The 18,243-nt window shown below is 36.3% G+C and overlaps 1 long non-coding RNA gene and 1 pseudogene across 1 annotated transcript; one reads left to right on the forward strand and one right to left on the reverse strand.

Annotated features, from left to right (window-relative positions):
* The first annotated feature begins 1,038 nt into the window (after positions 1-1,038).
* Positions 1,039-3,347, forward strand: LOC141391318 (heat shock protein 70-like; annotated as a pseudogene).
* Positions 3,348-12,486: 9,139 nt separating this feature from the next.
* On the reverse strand, positions 12,487-13,312 carry LOC141391319 (uncharacterized). Its single transcript, XR_012409619.1, has 3 exons — positions 13,245-13,312; positions 12,875-13,099; positions 12,487-12,805 (listed from the first exon to the last, which is right to left on the reverse strand). It is a non-coding gene; the product is annotated as an uncharacterized lncRNA (long non-coding RNA).
* Positions 13,313-18,243: the final 4,931 nt, after the last annotated feature.

Below are 18,243 nucleotides of genomic sequence, written 5' to 3' on the forward strand. Positions count from 1 at the left end.
AAATAGCGTATGAACTAGATCAGTCGATATAGTTCATTATAGTTCACTGAACTATAATCAGTCGGTGACCGTACGATCAACGAACGATTCCCAATCTAGTTCAACATTTCGTTCACAAATACATAAAGTGACGGCGTCGTCTATGTTAAGGGATGCCTTCGTAATGTGATCAGTTTGTTTATGTTTTGGATCAAGGTACATGAAATAGCTGTCCGAAAATGACGATTTCTACAAAAACATAGAGACAGAACATATTACAATATGTCGAATCGATTACCTAATGAATCTGCCTTTTTGGATAGAAAAACAGGAAAACATAAAAAGAAACACACACGCACAAAGCTTTTTCGCAATGACAATTTCTACACACATACACACACAACATACGATTTTTTTGCCAGCCACCTAAATGAAGGATGTTTTTTTTTTCTAAAATTAATTAATCTTTCTTTAAGAATGCAATAAAACTATGCAAATGTAATATTTTTTTGTGAAGTATGTAGTTAAATTATTTTAGTCTTTTGTTTGTTTGTATTTGGTGTATGTATACGTTTTCATCTAACGACCGATTAGGAGCTGGTGAACGATTTTTATCCGAATGATTGAACTGGACAGTGAACTATGAACTAGATTACTGACCTAGTTCAGTTTAAAGAGCTGAGCTATTGAACTAGATCTTTCAAATGAACTAGATTGTACAACTCTAACAGACACTCCATCCAGAAAATCCACAACAATCCTACAAAATCAAAACAAAACATTGACTGCAACAACCACCGCACACCGCAGTGTATCATGAAATTTTCAATTCAACAATACTACTGCTGTGTCAGTATCGTATAATGAGTATAGCCAGTATTTATAAGGGTGAGTAGTTCAATTCATTCTCTTCGTCATATAAACACTCTCTTCTCAACTTATCTAGAAATTTCCACACTGTTCTCGTAAGAGAATCTGGATAATTCTGTGGTAGGCATTCTCAGTATAAATAGCAGCAGCGAATTTCTCTTCGGCATTATTTCAGTACAAACAGTCAAAGAGTAAACACAAAGCGAGTAAACAAGAAAAAAATTACGAGGCGAATATTTTTAAAAGTGAAATAAACGTTACAAACAGCAGAAGAAAAGTTCAAAAAAAGTATTTGTTTAAAATTTGAAAATAAAATAATTATAAATTTCATCGTTCGCGAAAAGCAACAGAGAAACACACAAAACAAACAAAATGGTAGCAATTGGTATTGATTTGGGTACAACATACTCCTGCGTTGGTGTCTTCCAACATGGCAAAGTGGAAATTATCGCCAATGACCAGGGCAATCGCACAACACCCAGTTATGTTGCCTTCACAGACACAGAGAGGCTGATTGGTGATGCGGCCAAGAACCAAGTGGCCATGAATCCAAAGAACACAGTTTTCGATGCCAAACGTTTGATTGGTCGCAAATACGATGATCCCAAAATTATGGAAGATATCAAACACTGGCCCTTCAAGGTGGTCAGCGACAGTGGAAAACCGAAAATTTGTGTGGAATTCAAGGAGAATCGAAACGTTTTGCCCCCGAAGAAATCAGTTCCATGGTGTTGACAAAGATGAAGGAAACAGCCGAAGCCTACTTGGGTAAATCAGTCAGCGATGCAGTCATCACAGTGCCAGCCTACTTCAATGATTCACAGAGACAGGCGACAAAAGATGCTGGTCGAATTGCAGGCTTAAATGTTCTCAGAATTATCAATGAACCCACAGCTGCCGCCTTGGCCTATGGTCTCGACAAGAACCTGAAAGGAGAACGCAATGTATTGATCTTCGATTTGGGTGGTGGTACCTTCGATGTGTCCATTCTAACAATCGATGAAGGTTCTCTCTTTGAAGTACGTTCAACTGCTGGTGATACACACTTGGGTGGTGAAGATTTCGACAATCGCCTGGTCAATCATTTGGCTGACGAATTCAAGAGGAAATACAAAAAAGATCTACGTTCGAATCCCAGAGCATTGCGCCGCCTGAGAACTGCTGCCGAACGAGCCAAGCGCACATTGTCATCGAGCACTGAAGCCACAATTTGAGATAGATGCCTTGTTTGAGGGTATCGATTTCTACACGAAAGTAAGTCGTGCCCGTTTTGAGGAACTGTGTGCCGATCTCTTCCGCCAAACATTACAGCCTGTGGAGAAGGCTCTCAACGATGCCAAAATGGACAAGAATGATAATTCATGACATCGTATTGGTTGGTGGTTCTACCAGAATTCCTAAGGTCCAGAATTTGCTGCAACAATTCTTCTGTGGCAAGAGCTTGAATTTGTCCATTAATCCCGATGAAGCTGTTGCCTATGGTGCCGCCATTCAAGCTGCCATTCTCAGTGGTGATAAGAGCAGTGAAATCCAAGATGTCCTGCTGGTCGATGTGGCACCATTGTCTTTGGGTATTGAAACTGCTGGTGGTGTAATGGCGAAGATTATTGAACGCAACACTCGCATTCCATGCAAGCAAACGCAGACATTCTCCACCTATTCGGATAATCAAACTGGTGTCACCATCCAGGTGTTTGAAGGTGAACGTGTTATGACCAAGGATAACAACAGATTGGGTACCTTTGATTTGTCCGGTATTCCTCCAGCTCCTCGTGGTGTACCCCAGATTGAAGTGACATTTGATTTGGATGCCAATGGTATTCTAAATGTTTCGGCCAAGGAAATGAGTTCGGGTAATGCCAAAAATATTACCATTAAGAACGACAAAGGACGTCTGTCACAGGCGGAAATTGATCGTATGGTCAATGAGGCCGAGAAATATGCAGCTGAAGATGAAAAGCAGAGAAGTAAAATTGCCGCCCGTAATAATTTGGAAAGTTATGTCTTTGGGGTGAAACAGGCTTTGGATCAAGCTGGCAGTGACAAGGTCACAGAACAAGAAAAGAGTGAAGCATTGAGAGCGTGTGAGGATACCATTAAATGGCTCGACGCCAATACCTTGGCTGAAAAGGAGGAATATGAAGACAAAATGAAAGATCTAACCAAGCTATGCACACCCATCATGACTAAACTGCATGGAGCTGGACCTTCGTGTGGCCAACAAGCAGGCGGTTTCGGTGGTGGCAGAAGTGGACCCACCGTTGAAGAAGTAGACTAAACAAGAACAGACTGACTGATTATTCCATAAGTAGTAATTGGATAAGTTCGCACAACCATTGTACAAATTGTAACTCATTTTCATTTTAAAGCTTAAGTTCATCAGGCTAAAGTAGTTCGCATGTAGAATAAGTAGTGGAATTTTGTTAAAGATATACCTACGTGGAAGAGACAGTATTTGGAATCGAATAAAATAAATAATTATTTATTTAAAAAGTAAATGTAATGTTTTGGTTTTATTTGGGGATGACATACTGTTGGAGATAGCTCTTAGGAACAGAAGGGCTTGAAAGTAAAGTCCTCAAACTTTAAATTCTACTTCAAATATGTACTACCTATACTGAACATGAAAGCGTTCTCTTAAGATGTTTTTGAAATCTTTTTTTCGATTGTTTGAGTGGAGTATTCCCCCATTGGCTCAACTTCATTTATTACCCTCTATTACAGAGAGTAATGTTTTTCAAAACGAACTGACAGTGTTGCAAAATTTTACTGATCGCTACCAATATCATGATTTCATCCCGGCGAAGGGAATTATCAATTGGCTTCTCAGTTTTTGAAATGACGCCTTTTTAGCGAAAAACCGAACTCTTTAAGTGTCTAGTATTCTCATATGAATGAGAATCACACTCACTTTTCGGCTTTTCCAAAGAAACACCAAAATCAAAATATTTTGCAACATGTCAGCACGTATCAACTAAGAATTCTTCGAATTCTGTGAGTTGAAAAGAACACCAACACAGTTGCCTGTGAGGTTGTTTATTGGAATTTTGTTTTTATGTTTTTAACAAAGCTCCAATTCGCCCGTGCCTCGGCTGTTTTTTGTTTGTTTTGTTTATTGTTGAAGTTCAATCTCATTTTCGATTGTTTGAGTGGAGTATTCCCCCATTGGCTCAACTTCATTTATTACCCTCTATTACAGAGAGTAATGTTTTTCAAAACGAACTGACAGTGTTGCAAAATTTTACTGATCGCTACCAATATCATGATTTCATCCCGGCGAAGGGAATTATCAATTGTTTTTGAAATCTTTATCACACGTAGATCAGGTCCCCCTGCCGTTGAAATCATAAGAACAAGAAAATCACCCTTATTACGGTTGGCGTTGTCGTATCCAAAATTGCAAGCTGACGTGTCGTAACGTCTAATTGGTATTATGTATGTTTCTGAACAAAAAAGCAAAAATTTCAATTTTTAAAGAATTCTTTTTGTAACAAACATAATTAGAATTATTAGTAGATCATTTTTAAACTTTTAATTCAGAAGAAAAACTAACCCTATAGTTTTTACAATCAAAATAAGTGTTTGGCGTAGACGTTTTTGTGGTGGTTGGCGTAGTCGTTGTCGTAGGGATATTTTTTGGTACCACGTAACATTTACGACAACGACAATTTTTTTCTCATACAAAATTTAAAAAATATATATTTTTTTAATTGTAAAACTATTTGTTTGAAATCATCTTTTGAGCAAGAACTAAGAAATTTACATTGCATCAATCGTTATATGAGGACTCTAACAGATTTTCAATAGAAAGTTTGTCATCTGATAAAGACACGAAATTTATCTTATGCAAATGAATCAAAGTAGTAATATTTGTATTTATTATAGTTATTTTCCAATATATTTTAATAATCATTGCCAAAAAATTCTTTTGAAATTAATTTGTTTTTATTTTTATATGCTGTCGTTTACAAAATCGGTCACGACTCTTTCCTCGTATTTCAACGCCATACGTAATACCAATTTGTCGTGTTACGCCATACGTAATACCGATTTGTCGTATAAAAAAAAGATAAATGTTGTATTTAAACCAAGAAATGCGTTCTGGGAATTACAAATGTATTTCTTTCGATTTTTTAAGGATATAAAATGCTATAAAAGACAAAAAAATGTCGTTGTATATAATTGTTCATCATATAAAAATGTATCTTACGACTACGCCAACGTCTACGCCTACGACAACGTCTACGTCACTTGAACGTCTACGACTACGCCAACCGTAATAAGGGTGAATAATGAAGTATTGAGAGCAGGGCTGAGCACGACTGTGTGCTAGCACATGAACTTCGGAATAACCTCCTCTGGACCTTCGAACTTCGGAACAACCTCCTCTGGTCCTCCGACCCCCTCCTCCAAACTTCGGAACAATCTCCTCTGGACCTCCGCCCACCCTCCTCCGAACTTCGGAACAACCTCCTCTATAAATTTATTTGTCTATCGGGTATGTGATGAAAACCGAATCGACTCGATTTGCAGAATCGAAATGGTATATAATCGGAGCGCCGTTGATGATATTTATAGTTCTGCTTTGCAAAAGCCCCTTATTTTAATAATATTTTTAAAATCCATTTTCAATTTCATTAAAATATTCACCGAAACTAGAGATATACGATTTCGATTTATGGCGAAACGAGTCGAATCGTTTTCCATCACATACCCGTATGGCTCTGGTTGGTTCCTTCGGGCATGGACAAATAAATTTATAGACGAAGGAATACTCAATTTTGCGCCGTCAAGCTACTCAAACACAAAACTCAAAAAAGTTCGAAGACGATTTTTACGGAAAATGACAATATTTCCTTGGATAATTTTGTCTAAGGATATTGTCCCCATCAAAAACTAACCCCATGTAGCCTTTTACCAGAACAAAATATTTATTAACTTGTATTTTTTGGCATTTTATTTTGAGTTGCGTTTTCAGCATCAGGGATGCCAGATAAGTTTGGTCGAAAATCGGCACTTTTCGGGTGCCAAAATCGGTAAAAAATTTTCAAAATCGGCAAAAAATCGGCAAATTAAAAAAACATTTATTTCAGTTCAAATTATCGCTTTATTTAAAAAGCATAAGTTTAAAAAATAACATTTTAAGTACAACAAAACAATTAACAATTCATAAACCAAGGCAATAATTCAAAATATGTATGAAAATAAATGGTTTTACCATATGCATATGTAGTATATATTTATAAGTACTTGTATATATGAGATCAATATATTTTCAATTCAGTCAAGCTAAACAAAACGTATACAAATATTGTCTTAAAAGGATAATTAATAAGGTGATTGTTTTTATACCCTCAGCATTTATGCTATGAAGGGTATATAAACTTTCATACGGGCAAAATGTGCCTCATCGAAATAATGGTTTTAGACCCAAGTATGTTTGGACGAAATGTGTTTCCGACAATTTGGAGTTGATCTAGCCATGTCCGTCCGTCCGTCCGTCTGTCTCTCTGGCTGACTGGTGCGAACGATAACTCTCGAACGGATGAGCCGATTTTTTCAAAAGTTTGGCTTTCGTAATATTTTGTCCAAACTTAGTTTAACTTCGAAGATGGGCATTATCGGTCCACTCCTTCCGGTACCTCCCCCACAAAAGTTCGAAAATGTTCGGAAAATTTGTGCGCACGATAACTCTTGCAGGGAGTAACCGATTTGGTCAATACTTTGCCCATCGTAAAATGTGTACCAAGCTTAGATAATGTTTTAATATAGACTTAATCGGCCCACTCCTTCGGGTACCTCCCACACAAAATTTCGGAAAAGTTCAGTTTAGGGCCATCTCTCGAATCTCTCTGATTTTTGTTTTAGCAACTTGTATTCACTGCCCTCCATACGACGGTACAAGTTTCATTAGGGGCAAGTCCATACTTCCTGAGAAAATAGTCTGAAAGTTGCAAAAAAACTCTATGACACCGCGTGAGGTGGTTGGAGCGCAAGATAACTCTAGAACGGATCTGTCGATTCGGTCCAAAATTTGGCCTTAGTAATATTTTGTCCAAACACAGTTTAAGTTTGAAGATAAGCCATATCGGTCCACTCCTTCAGGTACCTCCACCTCAAAAGTTCAAAAATGTTCGGAAAGTTTGTTCATACGGTAACTCTTGAAGGGAGGTTCAAATATGGACTACATTTGTCCACTCCATCCGGTACCTCCCACACACAATTTCGGATAAGTTAACTTTAAGACCTGCTATCGAATCACTTTGATTTTTGTTGAAGCAACTTGCATTTGCTGCCTCAACTACGATGGTAAAAGTTTTTTAAGGGGCAAATCCACACTTCTTGAGCAAACAGCCCGAAGGTTATAAAAACCCCATATGGCACCTTATGTAGTGGCTGGAGATCCACTTCCATAATGGTCAATGTCGATCCATTCCTTTAAGTATTTCCTCCGCAAAACTTTTGCTCTTTAATCCTAATCAACATTTTTGTCGTTTTATACGCCCAAAATTTTTAAAACCCTCTAAATATATACGTTTTTTGAGAAAAAAAAAACTGTTTCAATATACACAGGCTGAGGGTATATCTCTGTCGGCCAAGCCGACTGATACTTTTTTACTTGTTTTTATTTAAATTTACTTGGCTAGAAACTCTTTCTCTTTCTGGCAAAACTAAAATATGTTTAATAAATTTGGACAAAATAGGAAATAGTGGTTCAGAATTTGCACATATTAATTCACACACTGTTTTCCAAAATTCTAGCAACTCTACGTTTTTATCTTTAAACAAATTTCTGTAATTTAAACGTGAAAGTTCGCGTGATACTTGATTTTCGTTTATGTTTATAAAGCATTCGTATTCCTTTATAATGTCGAAAAATGAATCTTCTGTGCCATTTATTATAAAACTTTGATTTACTGAACCTAGGCACTTAAGTTTATTTTCTAAATTAAACCGCTTCAAAATCTGACAACAAAGTTCAATATAAAAGTTTGTGCAGTTTTTAATTATTTCCACTAACCCACTTTTCGACAATTTCGTTTTTTGAACAATTTCCGTGGCGTATATACTGAAGTACACGTTTTGGTAATCAAGAAAATTCAAACTGTTTTTATAATATGTTAAAAAATTTTATTATTATTAATCAAACTACTCTTTACGATATAGTTGTCTTTGTTATTGTACCAAATTAGTTCTAGCAAGCACAATTTTTATACAAAACGGAAATTTTATGTGAACAAGTTGCCTTAACTAAAAATCGGCATTTTAGGGGTAAAAATCGGCAAATCGGCATTTCTATTTTTTGGACTAAAAATCGGCAAAATGCCGATAAATCGGCAAATCTGGCATCACTGTTCAGCATACTCAATTCGAACATACTCAGTGAGAGCATTCCGTCGTCTATCTTTTCATTAGTCTATGTCATTAGCATAGACTCATAGACTAATAAATTTATAGACATTTATTTGCTCTCAGCATTTATCTTCGAAATTTTCGAAAATTGGTAGATGGCGTTAGTAGTTTTACTTAAAGTTACTATAGATTTTAAACTATTTATTCTGATAAAAGACAAAATATGGTTAATCTTTGGCCAGATCTACATCCTCATATAAACAAATCCAAACAAATATTGTAATTTACCCCAAAACATTGTGCAATTGAATGAAAAGATTAGGCACTTTGCATACGGGCGACACCTACAAAAAGAGAAGACACTACAATCTCTTTGTCTATACGATTTATTAGTCTATGTCTATGATTCAGACGGGTTGGCATATCGCGGAAAAATGGACTTCCCTCATAAGTCCATCTTTGGTAAAAATTTCAAAGAAATCACAGGGCAGCGGCTAAACCCTACTTGACCCCAAAATTTCTTATAAACAGTGCAGGTGCAAAAGTCGGCTGCGCAAACTAATTTTTCATATCAATTATAAGTTTGCCCCAATAGACGGTCTTCTAACTAATAATATTGGCCAAGAAATGCAGTTGAAATTCTTTCAAATTATACATTTTGCTAGTTACATCCCGCGATCTCATGCGACATACCAAAATGTCGTTTTTTTAAAATTACATTTTATCTTAACAGTAAAAAATTAATTTTTAAAATATTTGCAATGAAAAATGCTAACTCACCTTTTTCATGCGACGAAAGTTAATATCCTTTATTTACACAAAATTTACGGAATACATAAACACAGCAAAAATGTGTATATTAATTAATATTTACAATTTTCGCACAACAAACTCCGGAGCAAGTTGAGTTTAAGCATTAAGCTCGGATAAAATTATAATTTTTTCTATATAGCCGGCCTTTGGCTGGGGATTTAAGACTTTCTGCTATGGACAGGAGCCAATCTAGGGAACGGGAACAACATTTTCTTTTAAATTAAAATTTTTCTCTAGGTAGCCAACATTTAACAAGGGAATATTCGGAACTTCGGAGGCCCATATCTCGGGAAGTATGGACGTCCGCAATAACTGTTATATATATTTGTGATCAGGGTGACGAGACCTACCTGTGACACAAATTTGGTCCCGATCCGAGCTTAATGAAAACATTCAGCTTATGCCCAAACTCCTTTAAGGAACATCAATAACACGAAGCAAAACTATACACACGCACGTACACAAGGATACAAAAAACACGGAAATTATTTGTCAAAATATAATTTTTTTAACTTCTTTTATAGATCACAAATTAAATTGTTAATTCCTATTAAGCGTTTTAATTTGTTTTTATTGAATTTAACAATTTTGGCAATTTACAACAGCGACAGGAACAGTTTGTCGAAAATCGTAACGTTTGAGCTGCGGCGGAACGATCAGCGGGGTACACACGATCAGTTTTGACTGTCGATTTTTCGGAATTATCGAGAAACTGAGAAAACGAATACTTTTCATGCATTAATTACTAAAAAATGACAAATATGGCCTGTTCCCGTACTTTATAAAGTGGTAAAAGTCGTAAAAGTTGTAAAAGTCGTAAATGATTTCCATATAAATTTTGTGTACGGGAACGCAAAATGTGTAAAAGTGGTAAAAATTGTAAAAACTTTTTAGTTCTGGAACAGAGCTATAGTTGTGATAAAAATGTCGGGTTTTTTGCAAAAATTAGTTGGTCGACTTATTTAAGACCAAAATGAATGGATAGATAAAAAACCTAACCCTCTTATGGGTACTTTACACGATATGTATTTTACATATGGGTTGTCACTTTCTATATACAAAATGTATACGCAAAGTGACAACCCATATGTAAAATACATATCGTGTAAAGTACCCATTAAGGCCTGCGTACATAAGCTGCCTTGCCTGCTTATGGGTACTGTTTGTGTAGAGCGATGGGGGGAAAGAAAGATAAATAAAACAAGCGGTATCAGTTCTTTTAATAATAAATAAATTTGCTGGTTTATTGAATGCTGTGTATATTTGTATATCTTTTCAACAATAAGTATACCTTTTTTCTATGATGCTTAGTGGCGTCAGAGGCCTTGATGGTTGCAGTGACAAAAGCAAGTGAACGCTGAGGTTCTGAGTGATCGCTGAGGATCTCATGTCTTTTACTAATACAGTTACATATAATTTAAATGAGAGTTAAATGTACTAGTGTACCAAGGTGAGCAAACCTACAACAACCACTGCCCAGCGGCGATCCGCACACTACAATATCCGTCAAGGGAGGTGTAGAGGAGATGCCAGTGCGCCAATCAGCATCCGTGATTGATCGAGCTAGGGAAGTTGAGGGACAAAGTATCTAACTTATACAGGTACTTTACACGGTATGTTTTTTACATATGAGTTGTCACTTCTCCAATACAAAATGTATATGCAAAGTGACAACTCATATGTAAAAAACATATCGTGTAAAGTACCCATTACCTTGCTTACTTCTGATAAAAGAATAAAAAAGAAAAGGGCAACCCAGTTCGAAATTTCCTCGGCCTTCTTTATTCTTTTATTTTTATTATGTCAAAAATGAAGCAGGAAAGCAAGGTTATCAGGCAGAGCAGCTTATGTACGCAGGCCTTTAGTTCAACAATAATAACCAAAAGAATAATTAGCATGTAATGCAAGGTGCCAAGAAAGTGTTTTCAAAATGTAATTGAGGTTCCAAAATACCCCATGTTTTCGGTAAATGTTATATGCCATTTAGATATGACGCCATTAGCCGGATTTAGCGCATTATCAGGTTTTATTTGCTAAATCCAGCCAAAATCTACCAGATTTCCCATACAAAAATAAATCCTCCTATTGAGTGGATTTGTTTTAAATCTGGCATAAATCCTCGTATACAACTCTGTTTTTAGCAACATGTTGCTAGAAAATACAAAAAGTTGCAAGCTGGCACAAGAAACAAGGTAGATGCATCGGTGAATTGCTACACTAAAAATAATTTAAAATGTAAAAATTTGTAAACAAGGCGGACAAATTAAATTTGTTTTGATGTACAAAGTTGATTTTAATCAACCAAGACTAATATTTATGATGTCTAAACGATAAAGTAATTCGTTTATTTATTTTAAATGGGCAAACTGCGATAAAAAATAATTTATTTGCTCTTTAGTTAGCATCATAGTACAACAAGAAAGGTAATTTCATGCTACCGTATGATTAAAATTTTTTTCAAATTTTGAATTTGAAGTACATTCATTGTCAAAGTGAATTTGACAGAAAATATTTATGTACATATGTATGTATGTGTGTACATGTTTACAAATGTCAGTATTTATTAAACTTTCATTTGATTTTTTTATTAAATAAGAAAACGGCGTAAAAATTAGCTTTCTTTGTACATCTACGATATTAATCAATCTGTTAAAAGATTCCTTATTGCTGTGATGATTCGAACAATGTCTATGCTGCGCAAAATCGACAGGGAGGCAAGCTCCGAGATAGTGGTGCTATTTCGTTAACGTGGTGCTTCACCAATAACACGGCAGCGGATTCATTGAATTGACCTGAAACCAAAAGCGTTTCGGCCAGCAGGTGCCTATGCTGCTACAACAACAATGGTGACTCGGAAGTAGCAAGTCGCTGCCCGCAGCTTTTGGGTGTTGACGAACAAACACTTTATAAAGCTATAGGCCGGTCTGTGGTATGCTATGTGACTCCAGTGTCGTATGCGAATATACGCGCTGAACAGTGGAAGAACTTTACAACTTGCCAGGTGGCTCCTCATGACACAAGTGGACCATATTCACGAGGAGACGAAGAAGGATCGCAACAATATGTCGATACACTGAGTACTTGCTTGGGTGTTGCCAACATATAGTGGGCACACTGATGTAGTTGCGCAGGCAGCACAGAGGTACAGTGGTTTTAGCCCAGTTAAGATAGATGATTTGAAATTGATGGCACAATAACCAACATAGGCACTTTATGAGGATTGGGCCCACACTCAATTTGCATTTGTTTAATTGCCCCGGTAAATCAACTGACCTATCTCCTGGACGCTGCTCCAGAGCAGTTTGCAGAACCAAATAACAGAAATGTACGAACGAACATATTTGCAACAACAAACGTGACCAAAATATAAATAAGTATAATAGATTTAAAAAGAGTAACATTTTTAATGTCTCAAGAAGCATTTATTAATAAAAATTATAAAAAATTAAAAATTAAGATCTTTTTTCATCTTCAAGGGTATGGGAATTGTATTTTTCAATTCAGTGTATTCTTAAAATAACAGTTCATTTCGATATGACTTTCGTTGGATGAAATTATTCCGCCATAGGAATAAACAAGTTCAATATACATGGACCATAAATGATTCTTTATCAGCAGTCCAGGATTAACGTGTTGTTCAGCGGTATCCATTGGGCCGTATTTAATCATTTGTTCGGATATCGATGCTTATTAGCTACTTTGGATGTCATGATTTGAACTGATAAAAACATGATTTTGTTCATCTAGCTGTTGTGATGGTGATGTTCTTGTCTGCAATCATTCTTTTCCCCTGTAGATACAATAGCGCAGTTAGATTAACAAAAAAAACAGTAGGACTGTTTGTGTCAATGGAGAATACCTGATGGTGAAATAACGAACGTGGGACCAGCCAGATGTGGGAATGGTTCTGAATGTATTTGTTGCTACTTCTGCTGGGTATTGTTCACCGGCAATTGTCACTACTGCTGTGAAGGTCTATAATTCGTTGCCAATTGTCAATATATTTTCATAATTCTATTGATTCCTGTTTGATTTTTCGAAACATAATGATACGGCATCATTCGTTGTTGTTAGTATAGAATTTCTACACGTTGCGCACGCGAGATGTATGGTCAGGAAGTTATATAAATAAAATATCGAGAGCATGAATAAATTATACTAGTTTTGCTTTTTTTAATTTTCAGAAAAATTTTTTATGTATTTGTATGTACTTCAAGAAATAAACAAACCTGTTTTGTTTTTGTTATGAAATGTCATGCCGTATTATTGTTATTCTGTATTTGACACGCTGCCGTACAGACGTACAGGGTTGTATTTATCTAAATTTGACAGATGCGACTACCTTTTATCATTCTACCATGAGTTAGCATTAGTAGCATAATGTGCTAACATTTTCAGTATTAAAGAATACATTTGTAATTTGACGTATGTTTTTTGAGACGAATCATGGCACAATAAACCAGGTAGTGGCATCGTAAAATTTTGAATATGTTATGTCAAAACTTTCTTTATGTTGTTGGGGAAATTACAACAAAAATATTTTTTTTATAAAGGGATTTGACTTTTCATATTCGATCAGCTGGTGTGATACCACTACCTGGTAGTTCTGCCATGAGACGAATTCAATTTACAAAAAATTCTTTTGACGTTTCACATTCGTTCAGATGGGCTGATGCATCTACCTTGGTAATTGTGCTATGAACAAAAATCAGCTGACTGCCATTTAAATCCTTCAAAATGTATATCTAAATCATGGTATAAGAATAAAGGTAGTTCCATGCTAACATCTGATTTAAATTTTTTTCAATTTTTGATTTTAAAGTACATTCATTGTCACTCTGAATTTGACACAGAATGCTTACATGCAAATGTATGTGTTTACATGTATACATAAGTTTGTTTGTATGTAAGTGCAAATGTCAATTTTTTTAATTTTGATTTGATTCTTTAAATTGAAGTGAAAAATTGTTTACAAATCAGATTTTCCCGGTCGTCAAAAAGAGCAAAAGACAAATAGATATTAAAAAGTCTGATATTGATGTACCCTTCACTGTTTGAAGAAATCATCCCAAATATGAAGAAATACCTCTTTGCTGATGGTTATGTTGTTTACCCTACCAACCTGGAATGATTGAGACAAACATCGATCTGTTCTGTGTATTCTGGCTGCGTTATTTGACGGGCCCACCTACAAGAATCTGTCGTCCGCCAGAAACTAGAAAACACAAGAAATTTGGTAAAACCAGTAAGGAATGCAAGCCCCTTACAGCTGCTCCGTTCTTGTCAACGAGATTTTCGGAGTAGAAACCCAAGTTTTGGATGACGTCAAGGAACACTTACACAAAGCGGTTAAGCATTGTTTCAATAGTGTGTGACTAAACTGTATCTAACAAATTTAAAAAAGTGAAACATCATTTGTAATTTTTAAGATCTTTTTATTAATAAAAAGTAACTAAAAAGAACTAGATCTTTATATCTATATAACAAGGGATGCTCAAGGCGATAACTCCCAAACAGGTACTTCATCGACATCGTGTGTTGACGGAGCGGTAAAATCTGTGCCTCATCATGAAGATGGTCCGCCGGTGACGTGAGGAGTACCCTTTGCAGAGGCTGCATTCTACCAGGTTTGAATATTCTTTCACTGCGCAAACATTTGCATAACACGCTGGTGCCGCATAACTTACCACAAACCGGTCTTTTGGCTGCCGGCCAGCAACTTGAGGATCTTGTTCCTACGTCTGATCTTATCGCAAATAGGTTATACCCAATATTTGGATTAGTTAGTGGTAGGAATCAGTACACCATCGACCGATATGTTCAGTTTGAACCTTATACCAGCCGTCCAAGTGGTGAACAGTGCGGCAGCGGATTTAGTGGTCCGCCATCAATGAATTGTAAACAGAAACTCAGTTTTGGTAAATGCCAATCATTGTTCCACAGCATCTATAAGAGAGGGATTGTTGAGACTAGGATGTCTAAAAGTGTTTTTTCATAAGGGCGCCTTACCAGTCAGAGCATCAGTTTAATTATTCAATATTTCTTGTTTTACAAATACAAACAAAAAAATAACAAACAACTTTATTTTGTTTTTATTATGAAATGTCATGCCGTATTTGACACGCTGCCGTACGGACAAACAGGGTTGTATTTATCCAAATTTGACAGATGCGACTACCTTCTATTATTCTACCATGATCTAAATGCAATGAGATTTGTACTGGATTCATTAAATCCAGTCGAGGATTTATGGCTAGTCTAAATCATGGTATAATAAGAAAGGTATGGCAGAGCTCACAGCTGATTACAATTTTTTTTCTGTTAGTGACCGACTTGTGTCAAACCCATTTTGATGTTTTGTTTGGATTGTTCACATTATGACACATTTCAAAGAGTAAATAATTTCACACATACATTTTCATTTGAAACAAAAATAATTTTAATCGAAATAAAAATAAATTGGTCAAAAAAGATGCGAGAAATGATTTCATTTTAATGATTTCAATATTCCTAGTTACTTCATGAATTCCCCATAATAGCGTAAAGGGAATATATTAAAAGTGAAATGGACCGCTGAACATTTCATGAAATAAAGGACGAAAAGGTCACTAAGCCCTGTCGGTCTGGCTGGATCGCGCGATAAATCTCGAACAGATCGAACGATTCGGTCAAAAAATTTGCCCTCGTAAACGTTGTCCAAATTTAGATCAAGTTTAAAAATATTAATGCACATCCTCGGGTACCTGCCCCACAAAAGTTCAAAATTGTTCACAAAAATAGTGCCCATCCCTGTCACGATCTCTCGAAGAATGTAACGTATTTGGTCCATACTTTTTATATCGTAATATTTTTACTAGAGGTACATCAGTTTGGAATATGGACTATATCTGTCCACCTCCCACACAAAAAAATGGAAAAATACAGTTTAGGACGTGCTCTCGAATCCTTTCGATTTTTGTTGGAACTGATTGTTTCGGGGTCCTGAGAAAATAGGTCGAAACTGTAAAAATCCCTACGATCATCATGTGTAGCGACTGGTGCGCGCAACAACTTTAGAACAAGTTACTGCGTAGCTCTAAACTTTGCATATCATAACATTTCTGACAATCGAAGACAAAGTTGGAAGGTGGTGCTTATGAGTCCACACCTTCCGTAACCTTCCAAACAAAAATTAGACATTTTTGTTAAGTGCAGCTCATGGGTTGTTCTAGGATCTTTTGCACATTTTTCCAAAGCTACTCCTTGTGCTTTTTTAGTAGCGATATTATTTTATTCATGGGTAAGCTCATGCTTCAGATTTGGGCAGTCCTTTCCGCGGTGCAATGTTATGCACGCCTGAAAGCCACATTTCTGTGTTTTTGCTTAGATTCAAACTCGGCGACAAGAAGAATGTGTCCTGATACTTCCGCTTACAGTATCTATACTTTTTTGACCTTGTTGACCTCTTATAAAACAATAGGCCGGTCTCTGATAAGCTATTAGTGCTACGTAGTGGAAGAATATTAAAACCTGCCAAAGCTTTTCTCGGTGCATCAGCACAAGAGGATGTTGAAGATGTAGTACCTGTTTGGTTGCTTCCGCTGTGAGCATTCATGCAACGATTTAGTCTGCAGTTTACCAGCACCTGGTCACGTCAAGAGATATTCATGAGATCCAAAGGTATAAGTGAGAACCCCTAGATCAAGTAACCTATCAGGCAGGCTTGAATAGCGTTCACAATAATACAGTCGCGAAGACAATAAAGAGTTACAATGTAAATGCCGTACATGGGGACAACACCCACCCATCGCAGTAGAAGAACGCCAGCATCCGCCTCAATTCGTATTGGGCCCGAATCGATGCAACGATACCCATCACATGCATTTGTTTAGCTTTTGAGTCTGGATACGGATGGGAAGCGGAACCAGACAACTGAAATAATACCCGAACGACCATATTTGTTTTTCTGTACAACGCTCATATTATTTTTTAAACATTTTATTCATTTTGAAAATTGAATATTATATGAAACAAAAATAAACAAAAACAAAAATTGAAGTTTGTCACCATTGACAATTTTGAAAGAATGCGGGCATAGGTGTAGGGTTGATTTTCTATGGCTTTTTCGAACCTGTTCTACCTTTCTTATTCTACCATGGTCTAAATGAGCTATTAGAAAACCATGACATTTTATGAATTTTATTCTTACCCCCCGTTTACACATGCAAGTGGCAGTTCGAAAAACACAAATACACTCACACATATTCATTGCCACACCAACTAACGACCTCACTGCCGACAAAATTTTCTTGTCAGTAATCAATGTAAGTGCTTTGAAAGTAACTTCAATTTTTTTCCGAACGTCTACACATGCAAGTGTCAGTTCGAAAAAAATGAAGTTTCGACTATAATATGTATACACAACTGTCTGTAAGTTACTTGCATGTGTAATCATTGGGTTAACAAGGATTAATTGCTAACAAGTATCAACAATATAAGGCATGGAATATCCCCACTAGGAGGGTTACTATATGAACCAAGGGGGTACCAGATCATATTGCATGTAAGCAATGTCCTGTTTTAGTTCACCAGGATGGACTTCCATCAATTACAATAAATATTGCCTACAGAATAGCTTGATCAGTAGGGTTGCCAGATCGACAAAAAAAGTACCAGGTCTTATTAACAGTAAAAGGGACCAACTAGGCCCACAACCACAGCCTACAAGTGGTTCATTCAACTCAAAATTCATTAAGAGATAAGAATATATCATGAAACAGTCGAAAATAGCACATTTGGAGACTAATATTCCCAAGAAATTTGTGGGGTACAGATTTCTACAATTTTCGCAAATGCTTACTATGACCTACTGGTGATATTTCGTGTACTGTGAAGTAATACTTTGACAAAAATTTCTAATGGTCCCGGCACATACGGTCCGTTGTGCGTCGCGTCACGCGTTAAGAACAACAACCACATGAAAAAATGTAAGTGATGCCAAGTTTGTTCATGAAGTTTTCATGTGGTTGTTGTAACGCGACGCTCAACGCGCTGTATGTGCAGAGGCCTTAAGTGACGGGGAAATAATGCTACAGTGTTACCATGGTATACCATCAAAGCCAAAAAACTTACGGGAATTCCTCAATCTGGCTGTTAATAGATAAAATTGGATGTCTATAGCAAGCTCAGTATAATTTAGCAATATCTTCCATATGCATTTCTAACCGATTTTTGTACTTCTTAGTTATA

This window comes from Musca autumnalis, unplaced genomic scaffold (genome assembly GCF_047663935.1).
Source record: "Musca autumnalis isolate F117 unplaced genomic scaffold, ASM4766393v1 scaffold_1, whole genome shotgun sequence".
Classification (NCBI taxonomy): domain Eukaryota; kingdom Metazoa; phylum Arthropoda; class Insecta; order Diptera; family Muscidae; genus Musca; species Musca autumnalis.